The sequence below is a fragment of the Panthera uncia genome, assembly GCF_023721935.1.
Source record: "Panthera uncia isolate 11264 chromosome C1 unlocalized genomic scaffold, Puncia_PCG_1.0 HiC_scaffold_3, whole genome shotgun sequence".
NCBI classification, from domain to species: domain Eukaryota; kingdom Metazoa; phylum Chordata; class Mammalia; order Carnivora; family Felidae; genus Panthera; species Panthera uncia.
In genome coordinates, this window is record NW_026057584.1 from 54,819,052 (window position 1) to 54,833,453 (window position 14,402).

At 34.8% G+C, this 14,402-nt stretch overlaps 1 protein-coding gene across 4 annotated transcripts in view; it reads right to left on the reverse strand.

The window, feature by feature from the left end:
• Positions 1-14,402, reverse strand: part of RBM45 (RNA binding motif protein 45) — a 67,017-nt gene that overhangs the window by 10,385 nt on the left and 42,230 nt on the right. Inside the window, exon 12 of one of the 4 annotated variants that reach the window (XR_007454462.1) lies at positions 5,098-6,758. The exons of 2 other annotated variants lie outside the window; for them this stretch is intronic. The gene's annotated coding sequence lies outside the window, so the exon portion shown is untranslated. Of the gene's footprint in view, positions 1-5,097; positions 6,759-14,402 lie in introns of those variants that run through there. One more of the 4 variants, XM_049615983.1, reaches the window with a different exon arrangement.

The following is a 14,402-nucleotide window of genomic DNA, read 5'->3' on the forward strand; positions in this document are numbered from 1 at the left end:
AGAAAACAAAGGGTCAATAAAGTACACTTGTCAGAAAAATGTTTCCGTAAAACAGCTGAAAATTATGATCAAATATTTTACCATGAATCTTTAGAACAGAATGAATGAATCTCCTTTATGAGGAAAAGGCATAAAGCAGAGATACAAGAGCTCATGGAGCAGATGTTAACACAACAGAAAGAAATGAGATGTGAGCTGATAGAGCTCAAGGAAGAGTAGAAGAAAAAAAAAATGTAACCATCAGAAAAATGAGAGCAGGAGCACCTGGGTGGCTCAGTTAGTTAAGCATCTGACTTTGGCTCAGGTCATGATCTCATGGTTTGTGGATTTGGGCCCCACATCGGGCTCTGCGCTGACAGCTCAGAGCCCGGAGCCTGCTTTGGATTCTGTGTCTCCCTCTTTCTCTGCCCCACTCCCCTCTCTCAAAAATAAATAACCATTAAAAAATTAAAAAAAAAAAAAAAAGAAAACAAATGAGAGAAAATGGGAAGGAATACATGGGCAAATAGGGCCTGCTGAAAAGACAGGAAAGGACATAACTGAGTGGAAATGAAATAGTAAGCAAAGTGAAATGGAAATTTAAAGCATTTTTAAAGGATTAGAAAGCAATTTTAGATATAAAAGGCAAGCAAAGGTGAACCAATTGCATAATTGAAGTGTAGGAAAACAAAGATAATAAAATCATACTTATAGATGTAACTATAGAAATTTTTCCTAAAATAAAAGAATACTTGAACTTACATCTTGAAAGACTCGATATATCCTAGGAGAAACTCCCGCAGAACAGATAGAGCATATTAAAGTTACTAAATTTCAAGGAAAAGGAAAATATAAAGCTAGGTTCAGACTTCTACATCACAATATTCAATGTTAGAAAACCATCAAAGGAAAAAGTTCCAAAAATCAGCATCCAAAGATGTTATCTGACTGTTGCTCAAGTTTGAAAGTATAAAACAAAGTTTTGACCATGCATATTATTCCCTTGAGTGCTACCTAATGATTCTATCATGTGACAAACACGGGTGAAACAAAAGATGATCTAAGAGACTACTTACTACAGAGGACTGGCAGGGAGCAATGAATATATTTATCTAAGAGTAAAACAGTATGGGGATTAGGGCAACAGAACGAAATACAAATCTTACGTGCTTGACAATGCAAAAATGAAAAACTAACAAAAGTCACAAGGGGAAAAGAAAAAGTAAAGTGCATGTAAATATGCTGATTTCCTTATCTTTAATCGCTCAAAGTCAATGGATAAATACAATATAAAATTGTGTAGTAGAGAAGAAGTAGGGGGTGGAAGAGAAAATATTCATTTAATCCATGCTTATGGTAGGAAAATAGTAGAGATACCAATAAACAAAGGATTGGGACATTATATAGAGTTGTAATTGTAAAAGTAAAAACTAGAATGATACAAGTCTTCCTATTTAGCAGAAGAAATACATAAGGAAAAAAATCATAGAAAAGTGACTGCTAGTGACTTATTTTTTTAAATATGAAAAAGCAATTACAAAAATAACATTAAAAAATTGAGACTAGGGGCGCCTGGCTGGCTTATTCAGTAAAGCATGTGATTCTTGATCTCAGGGTTTTAAGTTCATGGCCCACTTTGGGTGTAGAGATTACTTAAAAATAAAAACAAAAAGTGAGCCCAAATATATTTGTTAAATCAATGAATATAAATGGGCTAAACTCACCTATTAAAAGAAAAGTACATTTTGACTGTATCACAAATCAAATTCAGTGCTGAATCTAAGAGAGATACATAAAACAAAGTGATTTCGTAAGGGTAAAAATAAAAGGATGAGGCAAAGTAAATTAGGCAAATGCAAACAAAAAGAAACAGAGATGGTGATCTTATACCAGAAAAGGCTGGATTCAGGCCAAAAACTATCAGATGAAAAAAGTACAGCCTTTTAGAACATTCCAGGGTACAGTTCATAGGAAAAAAATGAATAATTTATATCTATTATCAAGTAAAATAGCATTAGCATTTAAAACGCAAAAAAAGAAGGTGATACGATAAGAAATGAAAACACATTAGTGGTGGGAAATTAATCACTTCAGTCCACAACAGATGAAGAAGACAAAAAATAAGTAAAATTATTGCACACAAATAATATCATGAGATAGTCCTTATGGTTAAACAGAAAACATATCCTCAAGTGTCCGTAGGAAGTTTATAAAAATTGACTGTATTAATCCATAATGAAAATCTCAATAAATTACAGAAAGGAAAAAGTTGGACAACGTTGATTGATAGCAATGCAGTAAGAATAAAAATTAATAGCAAACCCAGATTCCACAAACTTCTACCACTACTACTATGTAGAAATTTGAAAAGAAGGAGTGCTCTTGGCTCTTGGGTGCTAACGAAATTCAAACTCAATTTGGATCCTATGTAGGAAAAACAACAATGAAAAGCTAAATCAGAACCAATGAGACACAGGTAAAGCAGTACAAAAAGGTAACTTCATAGTTGTAAAATACATCCATTAACAAAGAAGAAAGAATAAAAATATATCAATTAATAAGTTAGCAAATTAACCACAAATTAATGTTAAGGAAAGAGAAAGGCTGATAGAGAAGTCAAAAATCAATAATTTTGGAAATTTAAAAATAGTAAAACTAGTTATTTTTATTTTTTTAACGTTTATTATTTATTTTTGAGACAGAGAAAGACACAGCATGAACGGGGGAGGGGCAGAGAGAGAGGAAGACACAGAATCGGAAGCAAGCTCTAGGCTCTGAGCCATCAGCCCAGAGCCCGACGCGGGGCTCGGACGCGGGGCTCGGACGCGGGGCTCGGACGCGGGGCTCGGACGCGGGGCTCGGACGCGGGGCTCGGACGCGGGGCTCGGACGCGGGGCTCGAACTCGCGCACCGCCAGATCGTGACTTGAGCTGAAGTCGGACGCTTAACCGACTGAGCCACCCAGGCGCCCCGCAAAAATTATTTTTAAGAGAGACATAGTAACAGTATAATAGAAACTTTTAATTAATCTTAATATCAGACAAAGAAAGCACAAACACAAAAAATAAGACATGAAAAGAATCGACTTACGCAGAAGAAGTCAAAAGAATCGTGAGTCAGCTTAACCCTATCAGAGATAACTTTATAATCTATGAAAAGAAAGTTGAAAACAGGGATGCAGAGATGAATGGACATTTTCAAAGAAGTTATAATCCTTGATGTAATAATAAGGACCATCTTATTCATGATATTTAGTAGTACTATAGCCAGGTAAATATAATTTACTAAAAGTAACTGCAGAAGAGACAGGAAATTCAAATAGACCAATTCCCACAGAAGAAACAACACAATGAAAAACCTCATCTTTTCCCTGCTCTTGATTAAAAAAAAAAAAATCAGGTTCACAGTTTTCACAGAAAATTCATAGGAAAACAGTCTAATGCTACCTAAAATGTTTCAGAGCATTAAAGCAAGGAAACCCCTAAGTAAATTTAATGAAATGCAATGATTGCATTAAAAAAGACCCACAAACCAATCTCATTTATGACTATGGGTGCAAAATTTCTTTAAAAAAAATTGCAAGTAGAATTCAGTTGTGCCATATATACCAGACCAAGTAAGGTTTATTCAAAAAACGCAACAATGATTTAAAATTAAGAAATCTAAGATACAACAATTTATTACATTAGTAAATGTAAGGATAAAAATCATAAAACAATTTTTGTATATGCCATTACTGGTGTAGGAAAACAAACCTCCTAACAAAATAGGAATAGAAGCAAACTTCCTGAACACGATAAGATATAGTTACCTAATTCCTAAAACTAGCATCTTGCCAAATGAGTAAATACTAGAAACATCCTCATTAAAGGCAAGAACACGGGCACCTGGGTGATTCAGTCGGTTGAGCATCTGGCCTCAACTCAGGTCATGATTTCACAGAGTTCATAGAGTTTGAGCTCCCCATCAGGCTCACTGCTGTCAGGGTGAAACCCGCTTTGAATCCTCTGTCCCCCTTTCTCTCTGCCTTTCTCCAGCTCACGCTCTCTCAAAAAATAAATAAAACATTAAAAAAGTCAGGAACAAGTTCAGGATGGCTTAGAGGTTAATATTGACCATTATTTAACATTCTGTTAGAGGTACTAGCTGATGCAATTAGAAAAACACAAGAGATACAATGTGGTACAGTTACCATGATCTGCAGATGGTATGATTGTATATTTGGAAAACCTGAGAAAAATCTTTAAACAGTAAAAGAATACAATAAAGTAAGTTATTAGCTACAAAATTAGTATACAGCAATAAACGAATCACTGTCCCTAAACCAGTCAGAGTGCAAAGGGAGGGATTTACACTGCTAGTCAAATCTTATAAACACACTTGCAGTCACAAATGAGGTAAATCCCACTCAAACACCATGGGCAGTCTCCCCCAAAGAAAGTCCAAGTGCTGTTTGAAGGGAGAAGAAGGAATATATGCTGGGTAGGCAATAAACAAATTTCTACTCAGCCAAAGAATGATTAGATATTTATGTTCTTAACATTAATAACTGCTGCTAATCTCCTCTCATAAGATGGACTGTAACCAATGGTTTAGTGGTTACTAAACAAACATATTTAGAAAGAAGCCAGCAAGGATAAGTAACAGTGCTGGGGTTGTTTTGTTTTTTCCTCTAGCAAGATTGAAAATGAAATACTGATTCTCAAATCCTGACAGTCATAAAATGCTGTTATTCCTTTCATCTTCCTGCCTCCTCTCCCCCGATTTCCTTTTTTTTGGCACATGAATTTATCCAGATGAATTCTCTAAGAAAGGGACATTGATGTATCTGGGCGTATGTGTACCAAGGGCTTCTGCTACACGGTTATATAAAGGATGTTGAATATGCGGGAATCTATGAGGTCAATAACTTTTTTTATATACATCATTGAGATCAATAACTTTTTTATATACATCATTTGGTTTATTATAGATGACTGGATCCCAAATGCCTTACTCATTAACAGGATGCTATTATATTTCAACTACTCTCATTCTCCTTGGATGTAAGTTTAAAATAATATTTTTTAAAGCCTAACAGCTATCATTTTATCCCAAAAGCCTAACATTTTATCCCAAATGGCTTTTACAACAGCAGTAATTATGTTGTATTGATTATGTATTCATGAGTTTCAAATACACAAATTATCATAGTTGTCTTTAGAAGTATACTATGGAGAAGATTTTTTTTTTAATAAGTTACTTTGGGTATCTGAGAGATGACTAAGAATTTCTTCTTCAGAATGGCTTATTCTTTGCTAGATTAAAATTCAATAACTCTTTAAGATAGATTGAAAATAGAACATTTACGATCCACAACTGACTTGACTGCATTACAGTAATACAACAGTGGAGAGATGACGGGTATCATTTGTACGTAGGAAGAACATGGTAGCATGTTTTGATGGATTTCATTGTGGTATTTATCTCTAGCAAGTATTACTGGCGTTGGGATGAGAATCTGAAAAGTTCTTTTTACTCCAGCTTTATTGAGATATAATTGACATATAACATCGTGTAAGTTTAAGGTGCACAGCATGAGGATTTGATATCAGTATATATTGTGAAATGATAACCACAATAAGGTTAGTTAACACATCCATGACCTCACATGGTTACAATTTGTGCCTGTGTGTGAGAACTTTCAATATCTATACTCTAAGCAACTTTCAAATATATGCTACAACATTGTTAACAACAGTTACCATTTAAAAGTTTTATGATGCATTTTCAAAGGTAAAAGGGTTAAAAGAAATTGTGCATTTATAGTGATCATTAAGGAAAATGAAATACATTGAGTTTGTGAAAGCATATAATTTAATTGTTGCTTGCATTTTAATGACTCAAACTTTAAACTACAAATATGAAAGTTTCACAGAAAAACATGCATTTGTATTATAAAGAATGCAGGTAATGCATATGCCAAATTAAAAAATTAGAATGACTATACTGTTGTTTCAAATGCAAAACCTAAATTATTGCATGTCACAACACATGCTAATATGATTCAGATTCACATTAAATTAAAAAAATATTTTTAAAATGATCTAGAACACTGGTTTCTGTGCCTTGTCCCTTTCAAAAGCAACATAACAAAGAATAGGTAATGAAGAATACACTCAGCTTAAACTAAAATAAGAATATTTTAAAACAATTATTTCTTGAATACTTGATGCAAGCACTTTATAATATCCAAAAGTTGAAAAAAGATCAAGTAAAAATAAATCTTTCTCTTCCTGCTGCCAACATCCAGTTTCCCTCCCTGGCAGTACCATTCGGTCCGGGTTCTTGTGTCTTTCTAGAGTTGTTCAATATGCAAAGAAGCTAATGTAATAGTAGAAATTATGTAACAGTATCATTATATACATGTTGGATACTGAAGTTCTTAAATTGAAGAATACTTCCTGAAGGATATTCCATTTTAATGACTATAGAAATACTGTTTTCCACATCAGAATTTATTTAATCAATTCTTGTATGAGTCAGCGTTCTCCAGAGAAACAGAACCAATAGTGTGGATATGTAAACAGAGAGAAATTTATTTTAAGGAATTGGCTCATGCAGTTATGGAGGCTAGGAAGTCCAAAATCTGAATGATGGGTTGCAAGGGCGGAGAACTGGGAAGAGGTGATGTTGCAGTTCAAGTCCAAAAGCCATCTGCTGACAGAATTCCTTCTTGTTTGACGGAGGTCAGTCTTTTGGTCTATTCAGGTCTTCAGTGATTGGATGAGGCCCGCCAACTTTATAGAGGGCAATATGCTTTACTTAAAGTCCAGTGATTTAATGAAAATTTCATCCAAAACATACAACCCTCATACAACATCCAGAATAATATTTGACTAAATATCTGGACACATTGGCCCAGCCAAGTTGATATATAAAATTAACTATCACTTGTGCTTATTCCATTTGTTTACAATTTTTAGCTAATATAACGGGTATCATAAAATATAAATTAATTCACAGACGTGAATGCATATCTATAAAATAAATTTCCATAGTGGAATTGCTAGTCTATTGGTGTGCACTTTTAAAATTATGATAAATATTGCCAAATTGTCTTCCAAGTGTTTGCATCAACGTATACTTATTAAGGATGAGAGTGTGTTTTCCCAACCCTTTCCAACATAGTGTGTTAGGAAACTATTTGATCTTGGCTATTTGAGTAGATGTGTAGGAGTTAGGTAACTAATGAGAAGGCATTGTATACATCTCAGTTGGGATGGTGTTCCCCATCACATATACAGATTCGGAATGTGCGTGGCAGTGTTATCACAATAACGATGGAATGAAATGTAGAATGCAATTTATTTTAGAATTAGCATAACTAATATAGGATAAGAAACAATCGGTATAGGAATCAATATTATTTATTTAATTATAAATGGTAATTGTAATCATAAATTTCATAATTGTCATATGCTAAGATACGAGGTTAATCATAGATCAGAACTCTGGTTACACTGAATTGAAATGTCTAAAAGAAGATGTAATTAATGATAGGGCCATCTTTGAGCATTTGTTTTTGTTGAAAATATATTCTCCAGTTCATTTAGCAATAAATCATATGAGTTAGTCTCCTACTATGGGGGTTTTAAGTCATGATACTTAAAAATCATAGTCTTATATTTTCTTAGTTACAAAAAGCTCTGTTCATCAGAAAATGCGCTTTCTGTTCACAGAAACAGATGGTATGTAATATTTGACCTTCTCAGAGAAGATAGAACTGAAAAGTACATGAACAAGAGTATAAACACCATAAATTTCGAAATGCTGCAGGTGAATACACAATTTCTAGTTACAAACTTTCTTAAAGTAGAGTATGTCTCTCATCAAATGTAGGGCTTGTCTTTAGACAATGGGTCTGAAAGAAGATAGACAGCTTGAAATGAAAGAAATCATTTATAAAAGTATTCTGCTCCCCCCACCCCCAACCTCATTTCTCTTGTGGAAAAGAGGAGAAAAATAAGACAGCAGGGACTAAAGAACTCAAACTCTAGCTATCAAGGTTTCAAACATGTAGTAGACATGCTTATCAAGGCTTCTTTGTGCAGCAGACACACATTGGGTTGACTACCCAGCTCAGAATGACTCTCCAAATGGCCACGTTTGTCCTACTCATCTCGTCCTTCACTTGAGGGAATTGTTCATCCTTTCTATGCTCTGAAGGCAGGCTTTATCCCATCACAGAGTAACCTCCATTTCTCAAAAATATATACATATAAATAAAAAAGAGTACATCCCTTTGGCCATTGTGATTGGTCCAACACATGAGTGTGTGATTTAGTTTATGCCAATAAGTGTCCTTCCCTGATATCTTCCAAGTTGAGGCTAAGAGGAAGCACTTCTATTTCTGTTTGTTGCTAAGCTATGAGCATGATGAGTGTGGATTCACCGGAGGCTATGTTTCTAATTTTATATGGATATCAGGCCCCGTATTATAAAGCTAACAGAGAGAAGCAGATCCAAGATTTGGAGTGGAAGAGAGAGAAAGAGAGGCAAAAAAAATTTAAATCATCACCTCACATCCATCAGGATGGCCGCTTTAAAAAAAAAAGTGTTGGTGAGAATGTGGAGAAATTAGAACTCCTTTTATTTTTTAAATGTTTATTTATTTGGGAGGGGCAGAGAGAGAGGTGGACAGAGGATCTGAAGCAGGCTCTGTGCTGAGAGCAGTGAGCCCAATGTGGGGCTTGAACGCACGAAGCATGAGATCATGCCTGAGCCAAAGGAGACCCTCAGCCGACTGGGCCACCCAGATACCCTGAGAAACTGGAACTCTTGTGCACTGCTGGTGGGAACATAAAATGGTGCAGCCAGTATGGAAAACAATATGGCAGTTCCTCACAAAAATTTAAACATAGAAATACCATATGATTCAGCAATGCCACTCGTGAGTATATACCCAAAGGAAGTGAGAGTAGGGCCGTGTACAAATTTTGTATACCCATGTTCATAGCAGCATTATTCAAAATAGCTAAAAGGTGGAAGCAACCCTAGTGTCCACTGACGATGAATGGATAAACAAAATGTAGTATATACATACAATGGAGTATTATTCAGCCTTAAAATGGATGGAAATTCTGACAGGTAGTACAACATGGATGAACTTGAAGATACTATGTGAAGTGAAATAAGCCAGTCTCAAAAGGACAGATAAGATATGATGCCACCTATATAAGGTTCTTAGAGTAGTCAGATTCATAGAAACACAAAGTACAATGGTGGTTGCAAATGGCTGGGAGAAGAAGAAAATGAGGAATTATTTAATGGCAATAGTTACAATGTTTCAAGATGAAAAAATTCTGGAGATACATCACACCATGATGTGAATGCACCTAACAATACTAAACTGTACAATACTAAAATGTACACTTACAAAATGATTAAGGTATGAATTTTATGTTAGTGTATTTTACTACAATTAGAAGTTACTTAAGTAAATTCTTAAAAGCATTAGATGAAAACATAGGTAAAAATCTGTCTAATGTTAGTATGATGTCAAAAGTAAAAACCATAACAGAAAATGTCCATATATACAAGGAATGTCTTAGTGCTGCTTATCTGTTGATCTTGGCATTAGGACTACTTTTTTTTGTCTTTAACAAACTATTTTTCTGTAATTAGGAAATCTGATGAGTAATTTTTAATTAGGTAAAATGAGACACTGTTTTTTTCCCCCTTCATTCTGCCATTCACCAAAGATTGTGAAAAATTATGAAATTCAATGTTGGTGAAGGTATGAAAACAGGTACTCTTGTACATTGTTCATGGGAGTATCATTTGGCACAACCTTTCTGAAAGGTAATTTGGTCACATATATCAAAAGCTTGAAAAATTTGTGCATTCTTTGATCCATCAATTCTGCATGTGAGAATTTATCTTAAAGAAATAGACCTGTAGCCTTAATGTTTAGCCATAAGCTTTTTCATTGTTGATCTCAGTGTGGTTCATAATAGTCAGGAATTGAAAACAAGCTAAGGATCCAACAATAGGACAACATAAGTCAGTTAGAGAAAGACAAATATCATCTGATTTCACTCATAAGCGGAATTTAAGAAACAAAACAGATGAACATATGGGAAGGGGGAAAAAAAGAGAAGAGAAGGAAAAAAAAAAACCATAAGAGACTCGATAGGGAACAGACTGAGGGTTGATGGAGGGAGGTGGGTGGGGGATGGGCTAGTGGGGGATGGGTATTAAGGAGGGCACTTGTTATGATGAGCACTGGGTGTTGTATATAAGTGACAAATCACTGAATTCTAGTCCTGAAACCAATATTGCACTGTATGTTAACTAACTAGAATTTAAATAAAAATTTTAAAAATAAAAGGTTTTAAAAAATTGTATGAGCAGTATATCACTTGTATAAAAAATAGTATCTATCTATACATTATATATTAAAAATAATATATAAAACTAGAAAAATAAGACTAAAAAGGCATGCATTAAAATGTTGACTGTGTTTTTTTTCTAATGGATTATAGATGCTTTCTGGCATAGAGTATTAAGTGAAATGCTTATGGATCTTCCAAATCAGCCAAGCCCAGAAGAATGATGTAGGATTAAAGAAAAAAAAGATCTAAAATTATAAAATTTAATTTGCTAATTTTTACAATATGTTTAAAAATTAAAACACCCTAAAATTCTTTTTCTCTGGCATTCTAAGAGACATAACACATATGAAAGAAATAAAAGAAAATGAAGTCATCTTATTACCTGGTAAAACAAAGTGACTTTACCGACATTTCTGCTAATGGAAGTTAAGATTTAAATGTGACTTTCGTACTACTAGTGAGTAGAAACATGAAAAGATTATAAAGTTATCTGAAGGTAAATTATTTTGTTTTCCATTCCATTTCAATAATTGCCGTTTCCATAATTTCCACCTTATTTCCATAATCACCACTTTCTGTTCTAACTCCATTCTTAATCCTCATTTTAATTCCAATCCTTTCTCTATGAATGCTTTTAGTGTATATATTATATGCCCAGTGACACACGTTTTTCTATCCTATAACCCTCTGAAAATCCACTTTTTAAAAGTGACTCATTTGGACTCTGAAAATTAGTACTACAAATTAATTCTGCACTGTACATATGATTCTACCTACCCACATAGATGGAAACTCTTTGGGGAAAGGTCTTTGACACTTCTCTTTAAACTAATGGTAACATACTATGAATAACTCTTTAACAGAGGAGAAAAAAATATGTCCATCTTTAGTTGGCTCCTTTGGAACTGTCCTAGAATATAAAAATCAATGTGATACCAGAGATTACACGAATAGATCTTAAATCTCATGGAAAGAAGAAGATTCAAATAAGCCCAATTCTTAAATAGACCTAGGGGTATAACCTTCAAAATGAAAGAGCTGAAGCTAATTTATATTTCAAACTACAACAAAGGTTTAGATCACTGATTTCTGAGGTCTATGATTTGATGAAACTCATGTCCTGATTATCAAAAACACACAGGACCTAGTTATCATAGTGGAAGCATTAATACCACTTTTATGTCTTGTCAAAAAATAAGGGCACTGGGGCACCTGACTGGCTTAGTCAGTAGAGCATGTGACTCTCAGTCTTGGGTTTGTTAAATTCAAGCCCCACAGTGGGTACAGAGATTACTTTAAAAAAAAAAAAAAAGGCACATATGTAAAGATTGAAAAATGACCAATAAAGGATCAATTTTGAAAACAGAAAAGAGATTAGGCAAACACCAACAAAGACTTAATTTCTTTGTTTAAACAAGACCCTTGAAGCATTAGGTTATAGCATTCAAATGATATTTTATATCAGTAAAGAAAAAAAAGAAAGGGGCGCCTGGGTGGCTCAGTCCGTTAAGCGTCCGACTTTGGCTCAGGTCATGATCTCACAGTTCGTGAGTTCAAGCCCCGCATCGGGCTCTGTGCTGACAGCTCAGAGCCTGGAGCCTGTTTCAGATTCTGTGTCTCCCTCTCTCTCTGCCCCTCCCCTGCTCATGCTCTGTCTCTCTCTGTCTCAAAAATAAATAAACACTAAAAAAAAATTAAAAAAAAAAAAGAAAAAAAAGAAAAAGAAATAAGGATATGTGCTTTATAATAAAACAGATTGCATATCGCATTTATATAACTTGAACACTTAAAAAAATAGTGATAGCTAAAACTACCTACTTTGGAAGAATTTTAAAACTCATCAGCCCTAAAAATAGATTATCATTTTCTTAACCTAAACATTTATTTGTATGGCCCATGGTCTGCTAAAAATAGACATTAACAAACAAAATAGAGCTAATTTATGTTACTAAGAATTTATAAACCTCACCCTTTCTTCAAAAAATGACTGAATCTATGAATGCTTAGGGTAAAGGATTTATAGCAGTTTTTCAAATAGGAGTGGTTCCAAATACTAGCTTTTCCCAAAATAATTCCCCAAGGACTTAGTATAAGAGAACTTCAATTGATGTGTAAATGGAGAAGGGGATTGTCTATATGGATGATTCAGTAGAGTGCCAAAACCATCCATCTTACTAATGTCAATAGATTTGCTGCTTTCCTTTCACCATTCAGTGGAAGTACTCTCAGTTTTAGTAAGCCTCAAAAAACAAGACTCTTTCTACTGTAAACTCTTTAAGGAGAATGACACATTTCATCCTAACACCTCAGTGAGAATGAATTACTTTTTTTTTTTTTAATTTAAATTCTAGTTAGTTAACATACAGTACAATATGGTTTCAGGAATAGAATTCAGTGATTCATCACTTATATACAACACCCAGGGCTCATCACAAGTGCCCTCCTTAATACCCACCAACCATATAGCTCATCTCCCACCCACCTCCCTCCATCAACCTTCAGTTTGTTCTCTATCATTAAGAGTCTCTTGTGGTTTGTTTACCTCTCTCCTCTTCCCCCGCTCCCCCCACTTCCCATATGTTCATCTGTTTTGTTTCTTAAATTCCACATATGAATGAAATCATATGGTATTTGTCTTTCTCTGATTGACTTATTTTATTTAGCATAATACATTCCAGCTCCATCAACGTTGTTGCAAATGGCTAGATTTCATTCTTTTTGGTGGCTGAGTAATATCCCATTGTGTATATAAACCACATCTTCCTTATCTATTCATCAGTCAATGGACATTTGTGTTCTCTCCATAGTTTGGCTATTGTTGATAATGGTATCTCCTGAGAAAGGAGGAGCCGTGTCATCTGAATACCTTGGACAAGGGATCCCTGGGAGGCAGGGGTTGAAAGAGGGAATAAATAGCAAAGAAACGAGAGGTGAAGGCTAAGACAAACTTGTCCTGTATCTGAATCTTGCCTTCCCAAAACAGACTCTGGCTTCCACCTGTGGTCTTTCTATTTCCATTTGCTTAGTCTCTGTATCTCCCCATTTTGTGCTTGCTGATCAAGAAACAGAAAGCGAAGGGGACAAGAGAGAAGGTCACACATGAATCTTTTCAATATGGGGAAAAAGATGGAAAGTCATAAAATTTTAATCTTAGAAATTATAGCTGTGTTTAATAGTAAAAAAATGAAAAGTAATGATCCTTTTTGGCTGTATAGAGAAATCATTGAGAGAAGCTGGCAGAGTTTGGATTCCCTAAGTTGACTCTGAGTCAGAGATTAGCAGCCAGGAGATTCATGAAGAGCGTTCTAGGGACCATCGCCTACATGAGGGTAAGGGAAGGCAAAGAGAGGGGAAAAGAACTGACAGAGGGAGAAATTGAGCCGTGATAGATCCTCAATGAAAGCCTTTACTCTCTGGAATGTTCTTTAGACAGTTTGACCCTTTTAAGAAAAGTTGAGTTGAGTGGGGCAAGAGGGCCAGGCATTATGCCTTCACATTGACCAGTGATCAGATGTAGAACACCTTGTGAAGGTAAGGACACTCTCTCACTTGAAGCAATCCCTGAAGGGGGCTGACAGGTGAGAGCTGAGTTGTCTGCAACATTCCTAAAAGGTAGGGGAATAAGACATTCAGTTGTGAAAGGGAATTTGGGTAGTGTATCCCAGTGTCCACCACAGAGAGAAAATTAGTACCTACCACAGAGCTTGATATGTTATTCAAGAAACATTTGTTGAAATGATGAATTTTCTTGTTCTGCCTTTCAAATTGCTCACCCTTCCCAAAGAAAAACAAATGTGATATTATTAAAGCTTTCACAGACAAACAACTGCCTTTGATGTAAGTTTTTGTCAAGTAGAAAGACTGGCAAAAACTGTAACGGAACTGTACCTGTGGCCAAGGAAAATGGCATTATGTAACAGACATCTGTGAGAATCTGCCCTAACTTTATGTGCATTTAGTTTTGCATTTTTGTAAAACATTTCCATTTTGAAACAATGTCAAACATACAGAAAACTTACAAAAATAGTATAAGGAACTTTTGTTATT